The sequence below is a fragment of the Equus przewalskii genome, chromosome 12 (genome assembly GCF_037783145.1).
Source record: "Equus przewalskii isolate Varuska chromosome 12, EquPr2, whole genome shotgun sequence".
Lineage (NCBI taxonomy): Eukaryota > Metazoa > Chordata > Mammalia > Perissodactyla > Equidae > Equus > Equus przewalskii.
In genome coordinates, this window is record NC_091842.1 from 11731279 (window position 1) to 11752633 (window position 21355).

At 47.2% G+C, this 21355-nt stretch overlaps 1 long non-coding RNA gene across 1 annotated transcript; it reads right to left on the reverse strand.

Annotated features, from left to right (window-relative positions):
• Positions 1 to 20394: 20394 nt before the first annotated feature.
• Positions 20395 to 21209, reverse strand: LOC139074860 (uncharacterized). The gene is made up of 2 exons (XR_011524722.1): positions 21074 to 21209; positions 20395 to 20543 (listed from the first exon to the last, which is right to left on the reverse strand). It is a non-coding gene; the product is annotated as an uncharacterized lncRNA (long non-coding RNA).
• Between the last annotated feature and the right edge of the window lie 146 nt (positions 21210 to 21355).

Sequence of the window (21355 nt, forward strand, 5' to 3'; positions counted from 1 at the left end):
TGAATCTTTCCTTGAGAATGTTCCATGTGCACTTGAGAAGAATGTGTAACCTGCTGTTTTTGGATGAAGTGTTCTATATATATCTATTAAGTCCATCTGGTCTAATTTTTCATTTAATTCTATTATTTCCTTGTTGATTTTCTGTCTGGATGTTCTGTCCATTGGTGTTAATGGTGTGTTGAGGTCCCCTACTATTATTGTATTGTTGTTGATGTCTTCTTTTAGTTCTATTAAGAGTTGCTTTACAAATTTTGGTGCTCCTGTGTTGGGTGCGTATATATTTATAAGTGTTATGTCTTCTTGGTGGAGAGTCCCTTTTATCATTATATACTGTCCCTCTTTATCTTTCTTTATCTGTTTTGCTTTGAAATCTACCTTGTCTGATATTAGTATAGCGACACCTGCTTTCTTTTGTTCATTATTAGCTTGGAGTATTGTTCTCCATCCCTTCACTCTGAGTCTGTGTTTGTCTTTGGGGCTGAGGTGTGTTTCCTGGAGGCAGCATATTGTTGGATCTTGTTCTTTGATCCATCCTGCCACTCTGTGTCTTTTGATTGGGGAGTTCAATCCATTTACATTTAGAGTGATTATTGAGACGTGGGGGCCTACCACTACCATTTTGTGTCTTGTTTTCCGGTTTTCTTCAGTTTCCTTTGTTTCTCGTCCCATGGTTTAATCTGTTCTGATGTAGAGCTGCTACTCTCTGTTGTTGTCCTTCTACTTATCTCCTCTGCTCTTGGTTTTGTAGCCCCTTTCCTTTTTTGGATTTTTCAGGAATGAGGGTTTTCCTGAGGATTTCCTGAAGAGGAGGTTTTGTGGCAATGAACTCCCTTAATTTTTGTTTATCTGGGAAAGTTTTTATTTCTCCATCGTATTTGAAGGATATTTTCGCTGGGTAGAGAATTCTCGGCTGTAGATTTTTGTCCTTCAGATTTTTGAATATGTCATTCCACTCTCTTCTAGCCTGTAAAGTTTCTGCTGAGAAATCTGCTGATAGCCTGATGGGGGTTCCTTTGTAGGTTAGTTTCTTTTGCCTGGCTGTCCTTAATATTTTCTCCTTGTCGTTGACTTTTGCTAGCTTCACTACTATATGCCGAGGAGTTGGTCTTCTTGCATTGATAAAGTTTGGAGATCTATTGGCTTCTGTCACCTGAAGATCCATCTCCCTCACCAGATTTGGGAAGTTCTCAGCCATTATTTCTTTGAATAGGTTTTCTGCCCCTTTCTCCTTCTCTTCTCCCTCTGGTATACCTATAATCCTTACGTTGCATCTCCTAATTGTGTCTGATAATTCTCGGAGAGTTTCTTCATTTCTTTTAAGTCTTGCTTCTCTCTCCTCCTCTGCCTGCAACAATTCTATATTGCCATCTTCCAAATTGCTAATTCTTTCCTCCATATTATCGGCCCTACTGTTCAGAGCATCTAGATTTTTCTTAATCTCCTCTATTGTGTTCTTCATTTCCAATATTTCTGTTTGGTTCTTCTTTATCGTATCAAACTCTTTTGTGACATAGCTCCTGAACTCGTTGAGTTGTCGGTCAGAATTCTCTCTTAACTCATTGAGAATCCTAATGATGGCTGTTTTGAAGTCATCATCATTTAGGTTATATATCTCATTTTCTTTGGGATTGTTTTCTGTGTATTTGTTACTTTCTTTCTGTTCTGGAGATTTAATGTATTTTTTCATATTGCTTGATGATGTTGATTTGTGCCTCCGCATGGAGATAGAGTTTAGTTGCTCCTTTCACTTGTTTCAGCTGCTGCAGTGGGGGGAGCAGCTGTTTATACTTCACCAACCAGGAACCCTGTCCGTAGTTGCTAACTGGGCCTGGGCCCCTCTTCGTAGCCACAGTGGCCCTTTGGATTCCCTCCTCTGCCGTGGGGGCCGTCACAGGGGGGCTTCAGGCTGCAGGTGCCTACTGTTGTTGCCCACCTAGATGCGCTCTCTCCTTGGGGTCTGCAACGGTGTTATGGGCTTTTCCAGCGGCCAGGGGTGGGATCACTTATATTTGTCGCTCCGTTGCTGTCGGCACCCACCAAATCTCACTTGTCCTCTATGGGTCGCAGGAGAGCTATTGGCATCTTCTACAGTCTGTGGTTAGTACACCTAGCTATGCTGCTTTTGCCCTGGGGTCTTCCAGCCTTGTGGCTGGCGGCTGGGTGCCTTCTACTGGTGCTGTGCAGAGGCTTTCCCTAAGGCTGCTGTGAGCCTGTAGGGTTTCCCCCTAGGCTACTAAGCTGGGTCTCTGGAACTCTCTCCAGCCCCAGTCCTCTCCGAGATCTCCGGCAATCTCTAGCCCCACGGGGCGGGCAACGGCAGCTGGGGGTCGCCCCGCCCTCTGGGATTCTCTCTGGGCCTCTCCCGGAGCTGTGAGTGCTCAGCGTGGCCCCTCTGCTAACGGCAGACAGAGAGTTTTGTCTGCTGCCCGGGCGGAGCTCCAGCGCTTCCCCTCCGGGTCGCCGAACCGGCCTTTGAAAGTTCCCCCAGCCCCAGTCCTCTCCGAGATCTCCGGCAATCCCTAGTCCCACGGGGCGGGCAACGGCAGCTGGGAGACCTCCGTGCCCTCCGTGTCTCTCTCTGGGACCCTCCGGGCGCCCCGAGCACCAGGCTGGGTCTCCCCGCCAATGGCGGGGAGAGACTCTCCCCGCGGGCTCAGGTGTGCAACTCCAAAGTTTCCCTCTGCGTTTAGGAGTAATTGCGGGGGGTTTAGGTAGGGTTCTGGTCACCTGTTTCCACCGTCGCTCCTCTGTTGTGTTCTTGCTCCTGCCCTAGATGTGTGTGGATCCTCTGGGGGCGTCCGTTGGAAGAAAGCCGCTTGCGGGTACTAGGCTGCCCGTCGGGGTCGGAGAGTTTTCACCTATTTCCACATTCTCCCGGAGGAAAGTCCATCCGCCTTCCGATGTATAGTCGCGTGGGTGTCTCAGACGTCCTGAGATGCTGTCTGGATATCCTTTGTCAAGCGATAAGTGTCCAAATAATTGTAGACTCGAAGGGCGAGAGACAAAGAGGACTACTCACGGCGCCATCTTGGCTCTCCCCTCAACATTGTATCTTGAATCTTTAAAATTGTGTCTTTTGTCAATTCTGGAAATTCAGTAATCGTTATCTCCTTGAATACTGTCTTTCCCCTATTTTTCCTTTGTCTTCATAGAATCCTATTAGATCTACATCAAATTTTGTGATTCTCTCTTCTACGTCCCCTAACTTCTCTTTTATAGTTTCCGTCATTTTAGCTTTCTGTGCACGCTGGACACACAGAATCTGTTCTTCAGATGTGTCTCCCAGCTCATTAATGTTCATTTCAGCTACATTTAACCTGTCATGGAACTCATAAATCTTTTCAAAAATTTGTTTCATTGCATGCATTTTTCATTTTCAAAAGTTCTATTTGGTTCTTCTACTAACTTGCCCCCCATAATGTTTTATTCTTTAGAGTTCCGATTTCTAATAGTTTTCCTTTAATCATTTGTTAAATCATTTTATTGAATCACAACGTACGTCCAGAAGTGTACAAATCATAGGTGACACCGCACTAAATTTTCAAAAACTGAACAACCCTTGGAACCAGCACCTGAGTCAGAACACAGAACATTCCAGTAGCCTCAGAAGCCTTGTCGGGTCCAGTTCTGACCTTAGGTGTTCCCCAAGGCTGTCACCTGTCCCCACAGGAGCTTTCAGCACGAGCCCCTGCTGCTCACCCCATCCTCACCCCAGGGCAGAAGTAGGGCGAGCTCATTCCCTGTCATCTGTGGGGGCCAATCTCCTCTTGTTTCCGGCATCTGGGGATTTCTCTTTCTTTCTTGGGAACTCAGTTGTGCATTTGAAATAATTCCTGTTCTGTTTCATTGCCCATTTTAAGGAGTTTGTGATGAGAAAGATGTCAGGTTATTTTAGAATGCAAAGTCAGAAACTCCTGAGGAGGTAGTCACTGAGCTATTGAGCACTTGAAAGGCACCTAATGTGGCTGTGGAACTGATTTTTAAATTTTATTTAATTTTAATTAATTAACATTGAAATTTAAATAACCACATGTGGCCTGTGGCTCCCATATTGGACAATGCAGCCTTAGAGAGGAAGGAGGAGCTCACCTCCACCCCGCAGGCTTGGCAGGCTCAGGGCAGACAAATCCCAGGGTGGGGACAACCTGTATCCCAGCCTGGGTCCAGCTGTCCGGCGACCCTGATGGAGGTCACGTGGGAAGCGTGTGGCTTGGCCTAGATGCTGTTCTGTGGACTTGGACACATCGGTGCTGGATGAGTGGGCAGTCAGCCTGGAGGACAGGACCTAGGGGTGCCACAGGGGTCTCTATTAGGCCCCACCTATTTCTCTGTGTGGGGTGTGGCACAGAGTTGAGAAGGATGAGGGACACCTTGAGTGACAGTCAGGACCCAGATGGCCTCTTTTGCCCCTGTAAAGCCTTGGCTTTCCTCCTCCATCCCCTTCCCCGACCCCCTCCATCCTCAGCCCTCTCCCCATCCTCAGACTCTGCAGAGAGCTCCTCCTCCAGCGCGGCTGCCTGCCCTGGGGCTCCGGCTCCCCTGGGCACCTCAGTTACAGCCTCACACATCTTCTCATGAGTCCCCACACACATCCTGCTTTCTCAAGCCTGTGGGCCTTTGCCCAGGCTGTTCCCCTTTCCTACCACGCCCTCTCCATTACCTCCCACCACTCCCCTGCTGGGCACATTTTAATTCTCCTTCAAAACCAATCTCAAATGTCACCTCCTCTGGAAAGCCCAACTTCTACACCCCAAAACTCTAAAATATATGTTCTATTCTGTTGATGCAAATAACCAATAACCAATCTATAGATAAGACAGATAAGGTGAGTTTCACTTGAGCCAGGCTGAGGACTAGCCTGGGAAGGCAGTCTCCACAGAGGAAGAAAGCGTTCCAGAGATGCATTCAGTAAAGTTTTATGCCTTTTTAGAACAAAGAATATACATCGAACTAGTCCAGGACACATATTCCTCAAAGTTTCAGAGATATTTAGTTACCGATTAGCAGGTCAACATGACCCTGACTGCTGGGAAGGGAAACTTGTCTTCAAGGAGTCCGACCCTGGCATCGCAGGACAGGAGGGACGCGTGCCTCTCTCAGGGCACGCACTCCTCACTCTGAGACAATGTTGGAAGCGTCCTTATCTTCAATGGGTATAGCAGACGTAGTGTGCTTGACAGGCTGGAAGTGAGGCTTCTTTCATTCACATGCAGTTCGGGCCAAATCAGGTTTAAACCAGAATCGCTTCTGCATATACCTGAATATGTGAAAGTTTCTTATCAATTCTAATACATATGTGTCTATATATATATGTACATAGACACATATCTAAAATTTGTTTCTAAAAGTAAGCTTTGCATGTACAATGTGCAAGATTCAAAATTCACCCATGGTAAAACATAAACCATGGTTTATAGTAAAAACTCTGTCTCTCCCACTCCCTGGGTTCCAGGCCACCCAATTCCCCTTCCCAAGGGCACCCCTGGCCCTCAACACCGTGAACACCCTTCCTCAAGGGCCAGGTGGATTTCCTTTGACCTGCCAGGCAGACAGCAAATGCCTGGAGGGCAGACAGCCTGGTCCCTTCTCTGCAGGCTGACTCTCATGCCGGGCAAACCGCAGCCATGTGGGCACAGGCGTCTGGGATAGTCAGAGGGGATATAATGGAGGCGTAAGGAGGGGTCTGGCCCTAAACTCAAACTTGTGAACTCCTGCCAGAAGAATGGACGGCAGCGCTACTGCAAAACTCTCCCCCAGCTTCCTGCGGCCCCCGAGGACGCGAGCTGGGATTGGTTCCCGGCAGTGCCTTGTGCTCTTGATGTCTTCCGGGACTACAGCGACATAACTCAGTGCAAATGTTTCAGCCTGGGGTATTCCCACCTCCTCTGGAATACCAGTGGAAACACAACTCCCTTGAAAAGGTGTCATGGAGACCTCCATCCCCCGGGAAGGCAGACGTGGGGAGGCGGCTGGGAGAGGCCGAGGGGAGGCAGCTCTATAGGAGCAGGAAATGCCAGCTTTGAAATCAAGTGCTGACTTCTCCTTACAAAGAATATTGTGACTATCCAATCAAGCAAGATTTAGGTTCAAGTCCAGCAAACTTAGGAGCACCTGCTGCGGGCCAGGCCCCAGGCAGGGGAGCTACACTCATTATGCTCTCCTTTAGTGCTTACAACAGCACGTGCAATGACGGAGGCCTGACAGAGAATGGAACGGGGGCCCTGCACGCAACACCCTCCAGTCCTCTTGAATAGGGACGTCATAATTAAAGCCGGGATGCTTCATGGATCCAGGCATTTGCAGATGAATTTTGCTGCTGCTCCTCTTTGGACGGGCTCGGAGGTTTCTGAAACGGGCCGTGCAGAAGGGCAACTGCCCAAGGTCGTACACGCAAAGTCGGACAAACTTGTGCAAGAGCTGCCCCATTGGGACCATCGCTAAACCTCTTTTCTTTTTCTAAAAATTTTTTTTCTAGCAAAGAGCTGGGACCAAAGGGAAGGGAGAGGTTAAAGGGCATTGAGGGATAGGGTCCTGCAAGGATAGGGGATGAGGGCTGAGGGTCCATGCCAGGAGGAGACCCTCTGAGGCACAGCTGCTGGCCTGGAGAAGCCTGATGCACGATACCCACTCTAAGCTTTTCTTTTCTGCACCGGTTCCTGCTCTGCTAGCTCAAGCCTTGGGTAGAAAGGGAAGGCCCACATTTTGGGAGTGAAGAGGACCGGAGAGCTCGAACAAAATGGAGAGAGCAGGGAGAGTATCTGAAGCAGCAAGTCGGGCATCGGTGACAAAGGACAACGTTGAGATGGAACCCTCCCTGGAGAACCTCAGGGGCATTTGGTGGCGGAGACACTGAGCTTCTTGAGACCACATGGAACAGGTGCTGGAATGATGGCTGTTTGTGCTGTAAAAGCCAGGGAAGTTGGTGACTCTGGGGCTGCAGGAATCACCACACTTGTCCGGAAGTCACCATCTGGTCCTGCCTACCCAAACAGCCCCAGTCCCTCCCCCACACTGTGTCTTCCTATGGGGCTGGACTCCTGGTGGTTCCCAAACCCTCCAAGTCCTGGCTCACCTCTGCGCCTTTGCGCATGCTGCTCCCACTTCCCAGAATGCCCCACTCCCTCTCCATCCTCACTGCTCCCATGTGTCCACCAGACAAAGGCCTACTCCTTTTCCATGCTCATTGCAAATGCTGCCTCCTCCAGGGAGCCTCTCAGCATTGATTCCACACCACTGTCTGGTGGCACGTCTGCCTCCCCCACCATGCTGTGGGTCCTCCAGCGCAAGAGCCATGCGGGGTTCATTTCTACCCCATCCACCTACGGAAGTGCCGGCAAATGGGCATGGAGCTGTGTTTGCCGAAGAAACGAAGTTTTTAAAAAGCTAAGAGCATTGCTATCACACGTGAGACCTGGCTTTAAGCTGTGCTGATGTGGAATCTGTAGCCATCCCCAAGTCATTCTGAGAGCGGTGAGCTCCGGTTCGAAAAGCAAATGCCATCAATCTTGAAGGTAACATAACAGATATCCACTGGTTTCGGTGGCCAGGGTCGCTGTTCCTCCTGCATTCGGGAGGAATGGAGGCGAGGACATAGAATCCAGGCTTGCGCAATCGTAGTTCTCATCTTCCTGGGGACAGGGGTCGGTCCAGGCGGTGTGCAGGTGACCCAGCAGGTCGGTCGGGAGCCTTCTCTGGGCTTGACACACATCTGTAGGCAGGCAAACCCTCCCTTGCTGGGCTGCCAGGCTGGGCCTGCTGTGTGAGCCACTGGATTTGATGTTTGTTTTACCTCGTTTTTCTCGAGCCAGTTTGAGTCCGTTTCCATCACCAGTGAGCATCAGAGTTCGACTAGCAAAGGCTAAATCGAGTAGAGCGAGTGCCCCCCGCCCCCCCGTCAGGGAAGCGTAGCAGCTCTGAGCAGTGCAGTTTTAGAGTTAGACAAAGAAAGTGATGCTCATTTCCGGTACGTGGAAAGGTCTGGAGACAGACATTTTCCTATATGTAAAATCAGGAAGAACTGGGGATTTTTAGCCAGGAGAAGCAAAACTCCTGAGGCTGAAGTGTGGTCAGACTTACCACCCACTTGTTGAGGAAGCACTGGACAGTGATGCAAGCTGTCCGGAATGGAGGCACTGACTTGTGAGGGAGAGAGATCCCCGTCCCTGGCCGTATTCCAACAGAGGTGTACTATGAATCAAGAATATTGGTGAGGCTGTTCCCACCTTGGTTATGACAATATCCCCGTTAGGAGAAGTAACGCTCTTTCCGGGAGGGGAAACACATGGGCACGTTTTTTTGAATTCACTCCATGCCTGGGGAGTGCAATTGATGTTTGGTGAACGCACTTCTTGGGTAAAGATTGTCTAAACGCAGAGAGTGCCTCCACAGAGAAACTCAGGGGGAAGGGTCAGAAGAGAAGAGGAGATTTGAGTTTTATTTTAGTGATCCAACAAATCTTACACAGAGCCCTAAAACACAATTCCACTTTCAATGTCTAATATACAGATGTATTCATACTTGTCGGAAATGATATATGTACAAGATTATTTCAGAAAAAAAGTTGGAAGCAATTTAAATATCTATAAATTATGGTTCATCCACACAATGGTCTACTGTACAGCCATAAAATCAAGTGAGGGAGGCCAGCCCCTCACCACGGTGCTTAAGTTGGGTGCACTCTGCTTCAGTGGCCCGAGTTTGCAGGTTCGGATCCTGGGCACAGACCTATACCACTGGTCAGCCATGTTGTGGCAGCAACCCACATACAAAATAGAGAAAGATTGGCACAGATGTTAGCTCAGGGCTAATCTTCCTCCACCAAAAAAAAAAAAAAAGGAAGACTGGCAACAGATGTTAGCACAAGGTGACTCTTCCTCAGCGAAAAAAATCAAGTGAGGAACCCACTCATAGGTACATACCAATGAGAAATACCTAACAGAATTGTGTTCATCAAAAGATGTGGACGAGAATGGTCACAGCAGCACTGTTAGTTAGAACTAAGCCTTGGAACCCGCCCAGGTGCCCATCAGCAGTAGAATGGATAAATGAACTGTCATGTATTCATTCAGTGGAGTGGTTCTCAGAAGTGAGAATGAATCAGCTACAACCACAAACAGTGTGGATGAATTTCACAGACGTAACATTGAGTGAAAGAAGCCAGACACCAAAGAGAAAATCCTCTATTTATATAAAGTACAAAAGCAGGCAAAACTATGCCCTGGTGTGAGAAATCAGTACCGCGGTGGCTTGTGGGTAGCACGGTGCTGGCGAATATAGTCAATAATACTGCACTGTGTAGTATAAGTTGCTAAGAGAGTAGATCTTAAAAGTTCTCATCACAAGAAAAAGAAATTTGTAACTATATATGGTGACGGATGTTAACCAGACTTATTCTGGTGATCATTTCACAATATATACAAATATTGAATCATTATGGTATACACCTAAAAGTAATAGAATGTTATATGACAATTGTATCTCAATTCAAAAAATATATTGAAGGAAAAAAGATAATAAATACTAAATGAATTTTCAAAAAATACAAAAGAGGCCAGCCCCATGGCCTAGTGGTTAAATTTGGCACACTCTGCTTCAGCAGCCTGAGTTCAGTTCTCGGGCACAGACCTACACCACCTGTCAGTGGCCATACTGTGGTGGCAACCCACAAACAAAATAGAGGAAGATTGACACAGATGTTAGCTCAGGGCCAATCTTCCTCAGCAAGAAAAAAAAAAACAAAAGAAGACGTTTGACAGTTGTTTTCTAGCCAACCTCTTACCCAGAAGTTCTCAGTAGCGTCCTGGGCGAGCCAGTTCTTTTCATGTAACCATCCCACATGTTGCAGAGCCATCAGCATCCACTGTGTATCAACGACATTTGTGACGTTTGTGAATTAATTTCAAATGGTTCAGCCAAACCAGCAAACAAACCCTATATATACATAGGCAAATGTTAACAATTTTGTAAGTGGTGGGCATGAGGAACTCGTTAACCTGTTATTCAACTTTTCTTAATGTTTGTGACATCATAAGTTTGGGCAAAGTCTCTCCTCAAAGACAGAGTTTTATTCTAGTTGTCCTCACTTTTGTGTATACAGCCCTGTACAATTATTTGTAAATGAAGGAGGACCAAACCCCCAATCTACATGCAGAAAGGCCTGGGAAGCGGATGTGTTTGGGAATTGTGAGACCTGTGAGGCAGTCAGCTAGGAGCTCCAGGGTTGCAGGACTGGGGTGAGGCTGGAGAGGTGGCCTGGGTGGAACAGGGAAGGACCTTGAATGCCACGGTAGGAAGGCTGATCTCTGCAGGGCCTCGGGCAAGCTGCTGAGCGGCAGGGCCAACTTTGGCATTTGAGTCGGGAGCAACGAGGATGATGATGGACTGGAAACAGGAGTCTTAATCTCAAGTGCCTGGAGGGGCAAGACAGCCTGGTTGGGGTCTGTGATCATCAGGGAGATATGAGTTCCCTCTGAAGGGAACAGCTGCCACCGGGGGCAGCCAGTATTCCCGCCAAGGGGGCGAAATGCGTGTGAGTCCAGCAAATTCCCAAGAGCAGGCAGAATTCCTTCTTTGTATGTGAAATCTTCTTGTCTAGTGTGTTGACCCATTTAAAAACAAAAGCAAAACAAGACACTCTTGGAGGCAAAGCAAGTCTCAGGCCCCGATCTGGCTCAGGGGCCACCCTCTGGGGCTGCAATGAGTTAGGAGGTGTGATGATGCACAGGGCAGTGTTGGTGGCTGAGCTCAGGCCACAGCAGGGAGGGTGGTGGGCAGAGCCTGATTGCAGAGATACCCAGAGGTGGGCTCCATCCGGGAGACTGGGTGACTAAGCAGATTCGGAAGGGGGAGGGTGGAGTCCAGGGCGACGCCTGGGTGTCCAGTGTGGGCGACTGACGGGTAAGGATGACACTGTGGAGATGGCATCACAGGAGGGCGGGATGCTGGGGGAGGGTCAGTCTGTGACTGGGCACGCGGATTTGAAGACCCTTTGGGAGCTTGCTGCAACAGGATGGAGACCTGGAGTCAGAGCCGGAGCCCCAGGGCAGGCAGCCGCGCTGGAGGAGGAGCTCTCTGCAGAGTCTGAGGATGGGGAGAGGGCTGAGGGTGGAGGGGGTCGGGGAAGGGGATGGAGGAGGAAAGCCAAGGCTTTACAGGGGCAAAAGAGGCCATCTGGGTCCTGACTGTCACTCAAGGTGTCCCTCATCCTTCTCAACTCTGTGCCACACCCCACACAGAGAAATAGGTGGGGCCTAATAGAGACCCCTGTGGCACCCTTAGGTCCTGTCCTCCAGGCTGACTGCCCACTCATCCAGCACCGATGTGTCCAAGTCCACAGAACAGCATCTAGGCCAAGCCACACGCTTCCCACGTGCCCTCCATCAGGGTCGCCGGACAGCTGGACCCAGGCTGGGATGCAAGTTGTCCCCACCCTGGGATTTGTCTGCCCTGAGCCTGCCAAGCTCGTGGGGCGGAGGTGAGCTCCTCCTTCCTGTTCTAGGGGAAGAACGTGACCTCCACGGAGCAGTTACTACGGCTGGGCTGTCAGGCACTATCTAGTTTGACTGAGTGTCAGACCTGCGCCAAGGGGGTTATGCTGACCACAGTGTCGCCAGTGACCACTCGCGCATTCATTCACTCAGCATTCATTTACCCAGTGTCTTCTACGGGCCCTGAAACTGTTAAGCACTGGGGAGGCAGGTCTAAGAGACAGGAGTCAAATCAGAACACTAGGCAAGCGAGCTGTGTGTTGTTTGTCAGATTACCCCAGAGGAGCCCGCCTCCACGCGGGTTCTGGCGCACTCCCCAGGGGGCCGGCTCAGAATTCTGCAGGGAAGAGAGGCCACGAAACACCTTCTGAAAAACCTCCCCGTATGTTTCTGATCTGGCAGGCTAAGACAACCAGGAAACTCTCCCAGTAAAAGTCTTTGAAATGTTTCATAAAATTAAAAAATTTTATTTTAAATACACAGTGGAGCTCCCACAAAAGAAAGGGAAATCCCAGGAGTCCAGAAACAAAGAGGAGACGAAACATCGCCGATGACAGCCAATGAGTTGACAACGCGTCTTCTCTTAGGTGTCAACGAGGGTCAGTAACCAAGAGTGACAGGAGAGAGGCCCTGTACCAGGGCTGCCAGAAAAAAATACAGGATAATGCAGGATGCCCACACACAGGCATGTGTCGCTTAACAACGGGGATACGTTCTGAGAAATGCGTCGTTAGACGACGTCGTCATTGTACGAACATCATAGCATATACTTGCACAAAGCTAGATGCTACAGCCCACTGCACACTGTACGGAAAGCCTACTGCTCCCGGGCTACAAACCTGTCCAGCGTGTTACTGTACCGAATACCGTAGGCAGTTGTAACAGTGGTATCTGTGTATCTAAACACAGAAAAGGTACAGCAAAAATATGGTATAAAAGATAAAAAATGGTACATCCATAGAGGGCACTTACGAATGGAGCCTGCAGGACTGGGAGTTGCTCTGGCTGAGTCAGTGAGCGGTGACGAATGTGGAGGCCAGGACATCACCGTACACGATTGCAGACTTGACAAACACTGTACCTTACACTAGACTTATTAAAAAAAATTTTCTTTAAGAATAAATAAAACAGCTTACTGTAATTGTTTTACTTGATAAACATTTTAATTTTTTTAACTTTTTGTCTGTCTATAATAACACTTAGCACTGCACAGCTGCACAAAAATATTTGTTCATCCTTATTCTATAATCTTCTGTCTATTTTTTAATTTTCCTTTTACTTTCTAAATTCTTTTGTTAAAACTAAGACACAAACACACACGAGCCTAGGCTACAGAGTCAGGATCATCAGCATCACTGCCTTCCACCTGCACATCTTGACCCACTGGAAGGTCTTCAGGGACAGTCACACGCATGGAGCTGTCATCTCCCTTGATAACGATGCTTCTTCTGGAACACCTCCTGACGGACCTGCCTGAGGCTCTTCTTGAGGCGATGTCACTCTTTTCAGAAATATGTCTATGGTGATTTGCTTGGTTTCTTTTTCTCATCATAGATTTGCTTGTAAGCGGATAATGCACCATAAACATTATTCTCTATTAATGAGAAGCTTTTGGTGTTGGGGTCTATGTTTTCAAACTTCTTAAGGAGCTTGCTGAGGTTTGCAAACTCTTCTGCTGAACCTTCACGGTGAATTTTCTTGGGGGTTCTTCTTCTCTTCAAGTTTTTCCCTTGCCTTCTCTTCGGTGCGCGTTCCTGTTCCAGCTCCAACAACCCCGCACCGGCCAGTCCCTCAGGAGCCCCTCAGCGTCGTCCTCGTCCACACCCAGGGTAAAGCTGTCTGCCGTCTCCACCACAGCCTGGCTGATTTTTGCAGCCTCCTCACCCTTGGCAGATCCCTTGAAGTAACAGATGAACCTCCGAGTGTCTTCTTCCAGATGCCATCCACACCCTCCTCACCCCCAAGCCCAAGCAGGGTCCTTGATGCAGTCACAGACGTTGTGATCCTTGCAAAATTGCATCATTGCCTTCTCTGCGTCTTCCTCAGTTGCAGCAACAGCCTGGGCAAAGGTCCTCCGCAGGCAGTAGGCCTTATAAACCCTCTAAGTCCTTGATCCATCAGCTGGACCAAAGAGGCGGTGTGTGGAGGGAGAAACACTGCTTTGATCTGGGATGAAGATCACCAATAAAGAGAGGATGTGCGGGAGCATTACCAACAATAAGCAAGCTCTTGAAAGGTATGTTATTCACCAAACAGTACTTCACTATTTCACTGGGATAGCAATTCAGGAGGGCACCTTGGCAGAGGAGCTGCGTCATCCACGACTTCTGATTGCTCCCGTAGTACCCTGGCAGTGTGTGCTTGCTGATATGCTTGAAGACCCTCACTGAAGGCTCTCACTGTGCCAGATCACCGAGAGTTTCAAGTTGTAGGCTGCAACACTGCCCCCAAGTGAGCCTGTTATCTTGTCCCTGATAGCCTTGAAGCCTGGCACGGCCTTGGCCTCCTCTGGCTGCGAGTCCTCTCAGGCATCGGATTCCAGAGGAGGGAGGCTTCACCGTGTGGAATATTGCTCTGGCAAGTAGCCTTCCCCCACAATCAGCTTCTCTAGTTTCCGAAAGTTCTCCAGCTGCCTTCACCTCAGCTCGCGCAGACCCACCCCCACTTTCACATCGCGTAATGAACAACGATTCTTGAATCATTTCAACCACCCAGAGTTAGCAGTAAATTCAACACCGTAGTTGGGTCCAGCCTTGTCATTCAACATTGCAAACTTTCACTTCGGCTGTGTCTGTCGCGGTGCTGAGAGGGACACACTTCTGTGTCTGGTCTTCAGTCCAGGTCACTAGAAGTTTCTCCATGTCTGATTTAGGCCCTTCTCAAATTTGTGTTAGTCTCATTGCCTTCAATGAAGCAGAGCCTTTAACAGCTTCTGTCACTTTGTTCTTGTTCTTCAAGATCGTAGCTAGGGTGGAATGGAACACGCCTGACTGGCAAGCAATAACCATCACTGATTTTCCACCTTCGCAGCCTTAAATCACTTTAAATTTCGTTTCCAGGTCAATCACTCAACGTGGTCTCTTACTGGCAATATTAGCAGTGGATTTCGTATGCTTAGGGGCCATGAAGAACAAAACAGCATGAGATCAAATCAAGCACAAGAGAAAATGATGCAATCAACAGACACGGTAAACACGAGATGTATGAGGTTACTGCCTGCATGACATGGCATACTATTTTACAGTAAATGTTTTTATAAGTAGAAAGAGTACACTCTAAAATAACGATAAAAAGTATAGTATATACATAAACCACTAACGTAGTTGTTTATTATCATTATCAAGTATTACGTACTGTACATCGTTGTATGTGCTATACTTTTATACGGCTGGCAGCACACTGGGTTTGTTTATACCAGCAGCACCACAAATGTGCAACGCGTTGCACTAGGAAGTTACCACAGCTGGACATCACTTGGCAATAGGCATTTTTCAGCTCCACTACAATCTTATGGAACCACCACCATATATGCAGTTTGTCATTGACTGAAACATTATGTCACACATGACTGCATAAGTTTTCCCAGAGCAATTACAGAAGAAAATGAAATAAAAATGCATCTAGATTGGAAAGGGAGAAGTAAAACTGTCTCTATTTGCAGAAGACATAATCTTTTTTTTTTTTTTAAAGATTGGCACCTGGGCTAACAACTGTTGCCAGCCAATCTTTTTTTTTTTTCCTGCTTTATTTCCCCAAACCCCCCCTGTACACACTTGTATATCTTAGTTGCAGGTCCTTCTATTGTGAGATGTGGGACGCCATCTCAATGTGGCCTGACAAGAGGTGCCATGTCCGCGCCCAGGATCCGAACCCTGGGCCACCGCAGCGGAGCGCGCGAACTTAACCACTTGGCCACAGAGCCAGCCCAGAAGACATGATCTTATACATAGAAAACCCTAAGGAATCCACTTACAAGCTATTAGAATTAATAAATGAGTTCAGCAAGGTTGCAGTATACAAGACCAATACACGAAAGTCAATAGAATCTTTATACATTAGCAATGAGCAAACTGAAAAATTACGAAAACAATTCCATTTTACAACAGTATCAAAAAAATACTTAGGGGGCCAGCCCGGTGGCATAACAGTTAAGTTCGTGCACTCTGCTTTGGTGGCCCAGGGTTCACCAGTCCAGATGCCAGGCGCAGACCTAACACCACTCGTCAAGCCATGTTGTGGTGGCATCCCACATATAAAATAGAGGACGATGGGCACAGATTGGCTCAGGGCCAATGTTCCTCAACAAAGAGAGGGGGATTGGCAGCGGATGTTAGCTGAGGGCTAACCTTCCTCAAAAAATATATACACATTTAGGAATAAATTTAACAAAAACAGTTGAAAACTTATACTCTGAAAACTACAAAACATTGGTGAAAGAAACTAAAGAGAAAGACATCCCATGCTCACAGATCCTGAGACTGAAAATTGTTAAACTGGCAGTACTGCCCAAACGGATCTACAAATTCAGTGCAATGCCTATTGAAATGCCAGCTGATTTCTCTCAAGACTGACAAGCTGATCCTAAAATTCATATGGAAACTCAAGAGACCCCAAATAGCCAAAACAATCTTGAAAAGAAGGAACAAAGGTGGAGGACTCACACTTCCTGATTTCAAAATTTACTGCAAAGCTACAGAAATCAAGACAATGTGGTACCAGCATAAGGCTAGACTTACAGACCAATGGACTAGATTTAAGAGTCCAGAAATAAACTCTTACACTTACAGTCAGTGGATTTTTGACAAGGGTGCGAACACAAGTTGATGGGTAAAGAACAGTCTTCAACAAATTGTGCTGGAACAATTAGATATCCACATGCAAACGAAGTTGGACCCCTATGTCACGCCATACACAAAAATTAACTCAAAATGGATCAAAGACCTAAATGTGAGAACTGAAACTATAAAACTCTTAGAAGAAAACATAGGCTAAACCTTTGTGATCTTGGATTAGGCAATGTTTTCTTAGATATGACATTTAAAGCATACGCAACTAAAGAAAAAATAGATAAATTGGACATGATTAAAATTAAAAAGTTTGGGGGCTGGCCCCATGGCCGAGTGGTTAAGTTCACATGCTCTGCTTTGGCGGTCTTGGGTTTCACTGGTTCGGATCCTGGGCGTGGACATGGCGCTGCTCATCAGGCCATGCAGAGGCAGCGTCCCGCACAGCACAACCAGGGGGACCTACAACTAGGATATACAACCATGTACTGGGGGGCTTTGGGGAGAAGGAAAAAAAAAGAAGATTGGCAACAGATGTTGGCTCAGGTGCCAATCTTTAAAGATTTTATTTTTCCTTTTTCTCCCCAAAGCCCCCCAGTACATAGTTGCATATATATTTTAGTTGTGGGTCCTTCTAGTTGTGGTACGTGCGACGCCGCCTCAGCACGGCTTGATGAGTGGTGCCACGTCCACGCCCAGGATTTGAACCAGCGAAACCCTGGGCCGCTGAAGCGGAGCATGCGAACTTAACCACTTGGCCACAAGGCCAGCCCCTCAGGTGCCAATCTTTAAAAAAAAAAAGAAAAAAGAAAAAAAATTTAAAAATTTTCTGCTTCAAATGACACCATAAAGTAAGTGAAAAAGAACACAGAATGGGAGAAAAGCTTTGTAAATCATATATCTGATAAGGGTCTTGTATCTAGAACATATAAAGAACACTTATAACTTAGTAATAACAAGACAAAATGCAATTTAAAAATGGGCCAAAGGCTCTGAATATACATTTCTCCAAATAAGACATATAAATGGACAATAAACACATGAAAAGATGTTCATAGTCATTAGGGAAATGCAAATTAAAACCACAATGAGACACCACTTCACATCCATGAGTGGCTATGATCAAAAAGATAACAAGTGCTGGCGAGGATGTGGAGACACTGGCATCTGCACACTGCTGGTAGGAACGTAAATGGTGCAGCCACTTTGGAAAAGTCTGAAAGTTCCTCAAATAGTTAAACATAGAGTTACCACGTGATCCAGCACTTCACTTCCACGTGCGTATCCAAGATAAGGGAAAACACTTATCCACACACAAACTTGTCCACAAATGTTCACAGCAACACCACTCGTAAGAGCCAAAAACGGAAACAACCCAAATGTCTAACAACTGATGAATGGATAAACAAAACGTGGTATACCCATACAATGGAATTTTATTTGGCAATAAAAAGGAAGGAAATACCGATACATGCTACAGCAGGGATGAACCTTGACAACACGCTAAGCAAAAGAAGTGAGTCATAAAGGACCACATATTGTCTAACTCCATTTATATGGAATGTCCAGAATGTGCACATCTATAAAGATAGAAAGTAAATTAGTTGCGCCCCAGCTCTGGGGGGATGTGGGGATTGAGGAGTTAAGGCTAAGGGGAACAGGGTTCCTTTTGGGTAATGACAATGTTCAAAAATTGTGCTGATGGTTGCATAACCCTGTGAACATACCAGAAACCACTGAATCGCGCGCGTTGAATGGCTGAATTACGTGGTATGTAAATTACACCTCAATTAAACTGTTAAAAATAATAATAAAGCACCTGAATGGTGCCGTTGTTGAGCCACAGGGTCTTTTTATCCAAAGAGCTCCAGTGGCTGCAGAAGCTCTTTGCGATGCTACCCAAGTTGAGGGACAGGAGGAATGGGATGATGAAGAAACAGTTTTCATCTGACTCCAGATATTTTCATCTGACCGTTTCTGTAGAAGCACCAGTATTTCCTGAGCTCTGTCTATGAAGCAGGCCCTGCTCCAGGTGCTGGGGCTTCATCAGCAAGCAAAGCAAACCGCCTGCTCTCAGGGAAGACATGTGAAATAAGAAAACAACAAACAGATGAGAAATCGGGTGAGACAAGTGCTGGGAAAAAGAACCAGCAGGGCAGGAGAGAGAAACTTGGGGGCTGTTGCTATTTCAGACAGGGTGGTTAGAGAGGGCTTCCTGGAAGAGAGGCCTAAAGGAAGCAAAGACGAGTGCGACGCGAGTATCGGAGGACAGGAAAGCATAAGCTCGAAGCAGGAAGGTGAATGGGGGATTAGAGGAACAGCAAAGCCGGTGTGGCTGGGCAGACAAATGCTGGGAGAGACAAGGGAGGAGGGCCCGGAAGGGCGAGCTGCCGAACGCAGGCTTCTGGCCACAGCCAGGTCTTGGCTCCTCCTCTGAGGAGGGCGGGAGGGTTTGAGCAGAGCTGTGATATGCCCTGATTTAGGCTGGAAGAAACACTATGGCTGCTTGTGGAAAAGAGACCAAAGGCGCAGAGTTGAAGCATCCTTCTTCACATATTTCCACCTCCTATCTGATATACTGGAGCTCTTTTTGAAGTCTTTGAGTTATTTTGCAAAGTCTGCACATTTTTACTGTTAGTAAGCTATAGTTTTGTTACAAAGAAAGCATATTCAGCACGGTTTTTTCCTTCTTTATGTTCATCGTGTATAGATGGCGATTCCATGTGTCAATCTCAATTTTTCTCATATTTCTGTTCACTTGTTTGGAAAGCCTTCGACCTAGAGTAACACTCATGCTTGTAACAGAAGCTCTGTAGTGGCTCCAGACAGATGCTTAATGAGACTGACACCGGTGCAGATCTGTATGGATTTACAGATTATCAGTGTCTTTTCACGTAAGTTGAAGATTTAAGTCCCTGATCTTAATCTCAACATAAAAATGGCTCATATCTAGACTATTTTAGATAAGTTAAGAGTATTACACCGACAAAACAGCAACATTTCAGAACCTAAGAATAGCACGAATACTGAAAGCTGCTATCACAATCACGATTATTACTGTCTTACAGACAAAGAACTGACACATTGAAAAACATGCTTGAGGTCACACAGCTGGTAGTAAGTGGCCTGGCCAGGATTTAAACACAGGCAGTTTGAAATGCAACCCACAGGATCACCGCTACACTCAAGGCTCCTCAGTGAAAGTGGTATCTGAGCAGAACCTTCGAGAGGGCTGCAGGCCCCACTTCTGGGGCTTAAGGGGACTGGTGAAGGCTGGGATTTCCGCTCTGGGGAACAAGTTAGCGAACAAATCAGGATCCAAGCTCATGCTCAGGAGAGGGTGGATCTAATTTTGCCATGGAGGCAGTCACCATGTTTATGGAACTTTCTAGTGCTGGCTTCAAATTCTCTGGATCCTGGGTGGGAGGTGGGCCATGTGCTGGAGACCAAAAGAAAGGGAAAGGGCCTACAGACAGTAGGGTCTAGGAGTGTGCCCGTAGGAACTGGTCTCGGGTGCTGGCTGGGTAGAAATGGGGATTGAGACTGAAGAGAGCGGATGACCCAAGGATGGTCCTGGTGCTGGGAGAGCCCCAGCCACAGGCCTTCCAGAAGTCTTCCCTCCCTTTACTTCGTTAACGATTAAATTACCCCCTTCGTCCTTATGTAGGGCCCCACAGCAGATGACAGAGAGAATCCTCTCAACATGGTTCCTGTCCTCCAGGATCTCGCCTTGAGGTGACTTTGGACTGGGAGACTTGGAAAAAAAAAATGTAAGGCCGTTCAAGAATATTAAGGTCTTAATAAAACTGGAAGAAGAAAGAATAAATACAGAAGTTTTCATTTAGTAATCAAATGCATTTAACTGCACTTTAAGAATAATAGAGTTATGGGGCAGAGATGGGGGGTCCAAGTTTAAACTGCGCAAGAGAGAAGAAACCATTGGTTCTTCTCTGAGCTATGTGCTACGAGATAAAGCTGTGTGACCTTGTGCAAGTCACTTCCTCTCTCTCGGTGTTTCCACAGCTGTAACATAAGAAACTTGGGAATTATATATGTAAAATACCCATAATGCTGCCAGACAAATAGTAGGTAGGTGCTCAAGACAGATTATTGTGGACCAGGAATTTTACAAACATTTCCTCATTTAATCTTTACAATACTGAGGAGGTAGGTGATACCCTCCCCTTACAGAGATGACAAAATTGAGACGTCAAAGAGGTTCAGTAACTTGCTTGAGGCAGAACCCAGGTTACTGTGGGTCTATCTGACAATACTACTTGAAAAGAAAAAGAGACAGAAAAACAAAAAATGTGTTAATAGTGCTCTGTCCATCCCAGTACCGGGATAAAGTAGCAGAAAATGCTTAAATATAAAAGCATTTTTATACTCTTCTACCTGCTGGGTACAGTTCTTTTGTATACTTACTTTTATATTTAGTGGGTATACACTGCAAGAATTCTATGAGGTTCTTTCAAACTGTGCCTAGACACATCAAGGTTTGGAGTAGCCAATATTACCACAATCTCAATCACAAACCTGAGAAATGACCCGGGTAATTAACTTTCATTGGTATCCATTCTTTGCTATTGCTAGATGAAATTCTAGTCAAGACAGGATTCTTCTCCAGTGCAATGACTTCTGCAAAAGCGAGATGCGCCGACTCTCCTTAGTTCAACGACAACCTACACTCTAATCTCATCTCAGGGCCCACCCCATAGCCAGGCCGCGAGTGGGCCCTTGAAGGCAGGATTCCTGTTCGCATCCGCATCGCCTCGCGCCCTCGGATCCTGACCCCAGTCTCACCCTTTCCAGGCCCTCTGCCCTTGTGCCTTCTCATTGAGTTCCCAGCTCCGGGGTCTCCGCCCTGGAGGATGTGGCCCTTACTTTGGCGCTAGCCGGCACGCCCTTGGCCGGGAAGAGGGGGTCGGCGGGGATTCCAGTGGGGCAGGCCTCTGGGGTCCCTGCAGGGTGTGAAGGACCAAACCCTAAGCGACCGCAGAAAGCACGGGCCGGCGCAGGCTCTCAGGCCAGGCCGGAGAGGGGCCCTCAGAGAGCGCAGGGGGCGCCCCGGAGGTTCTCGGGGGA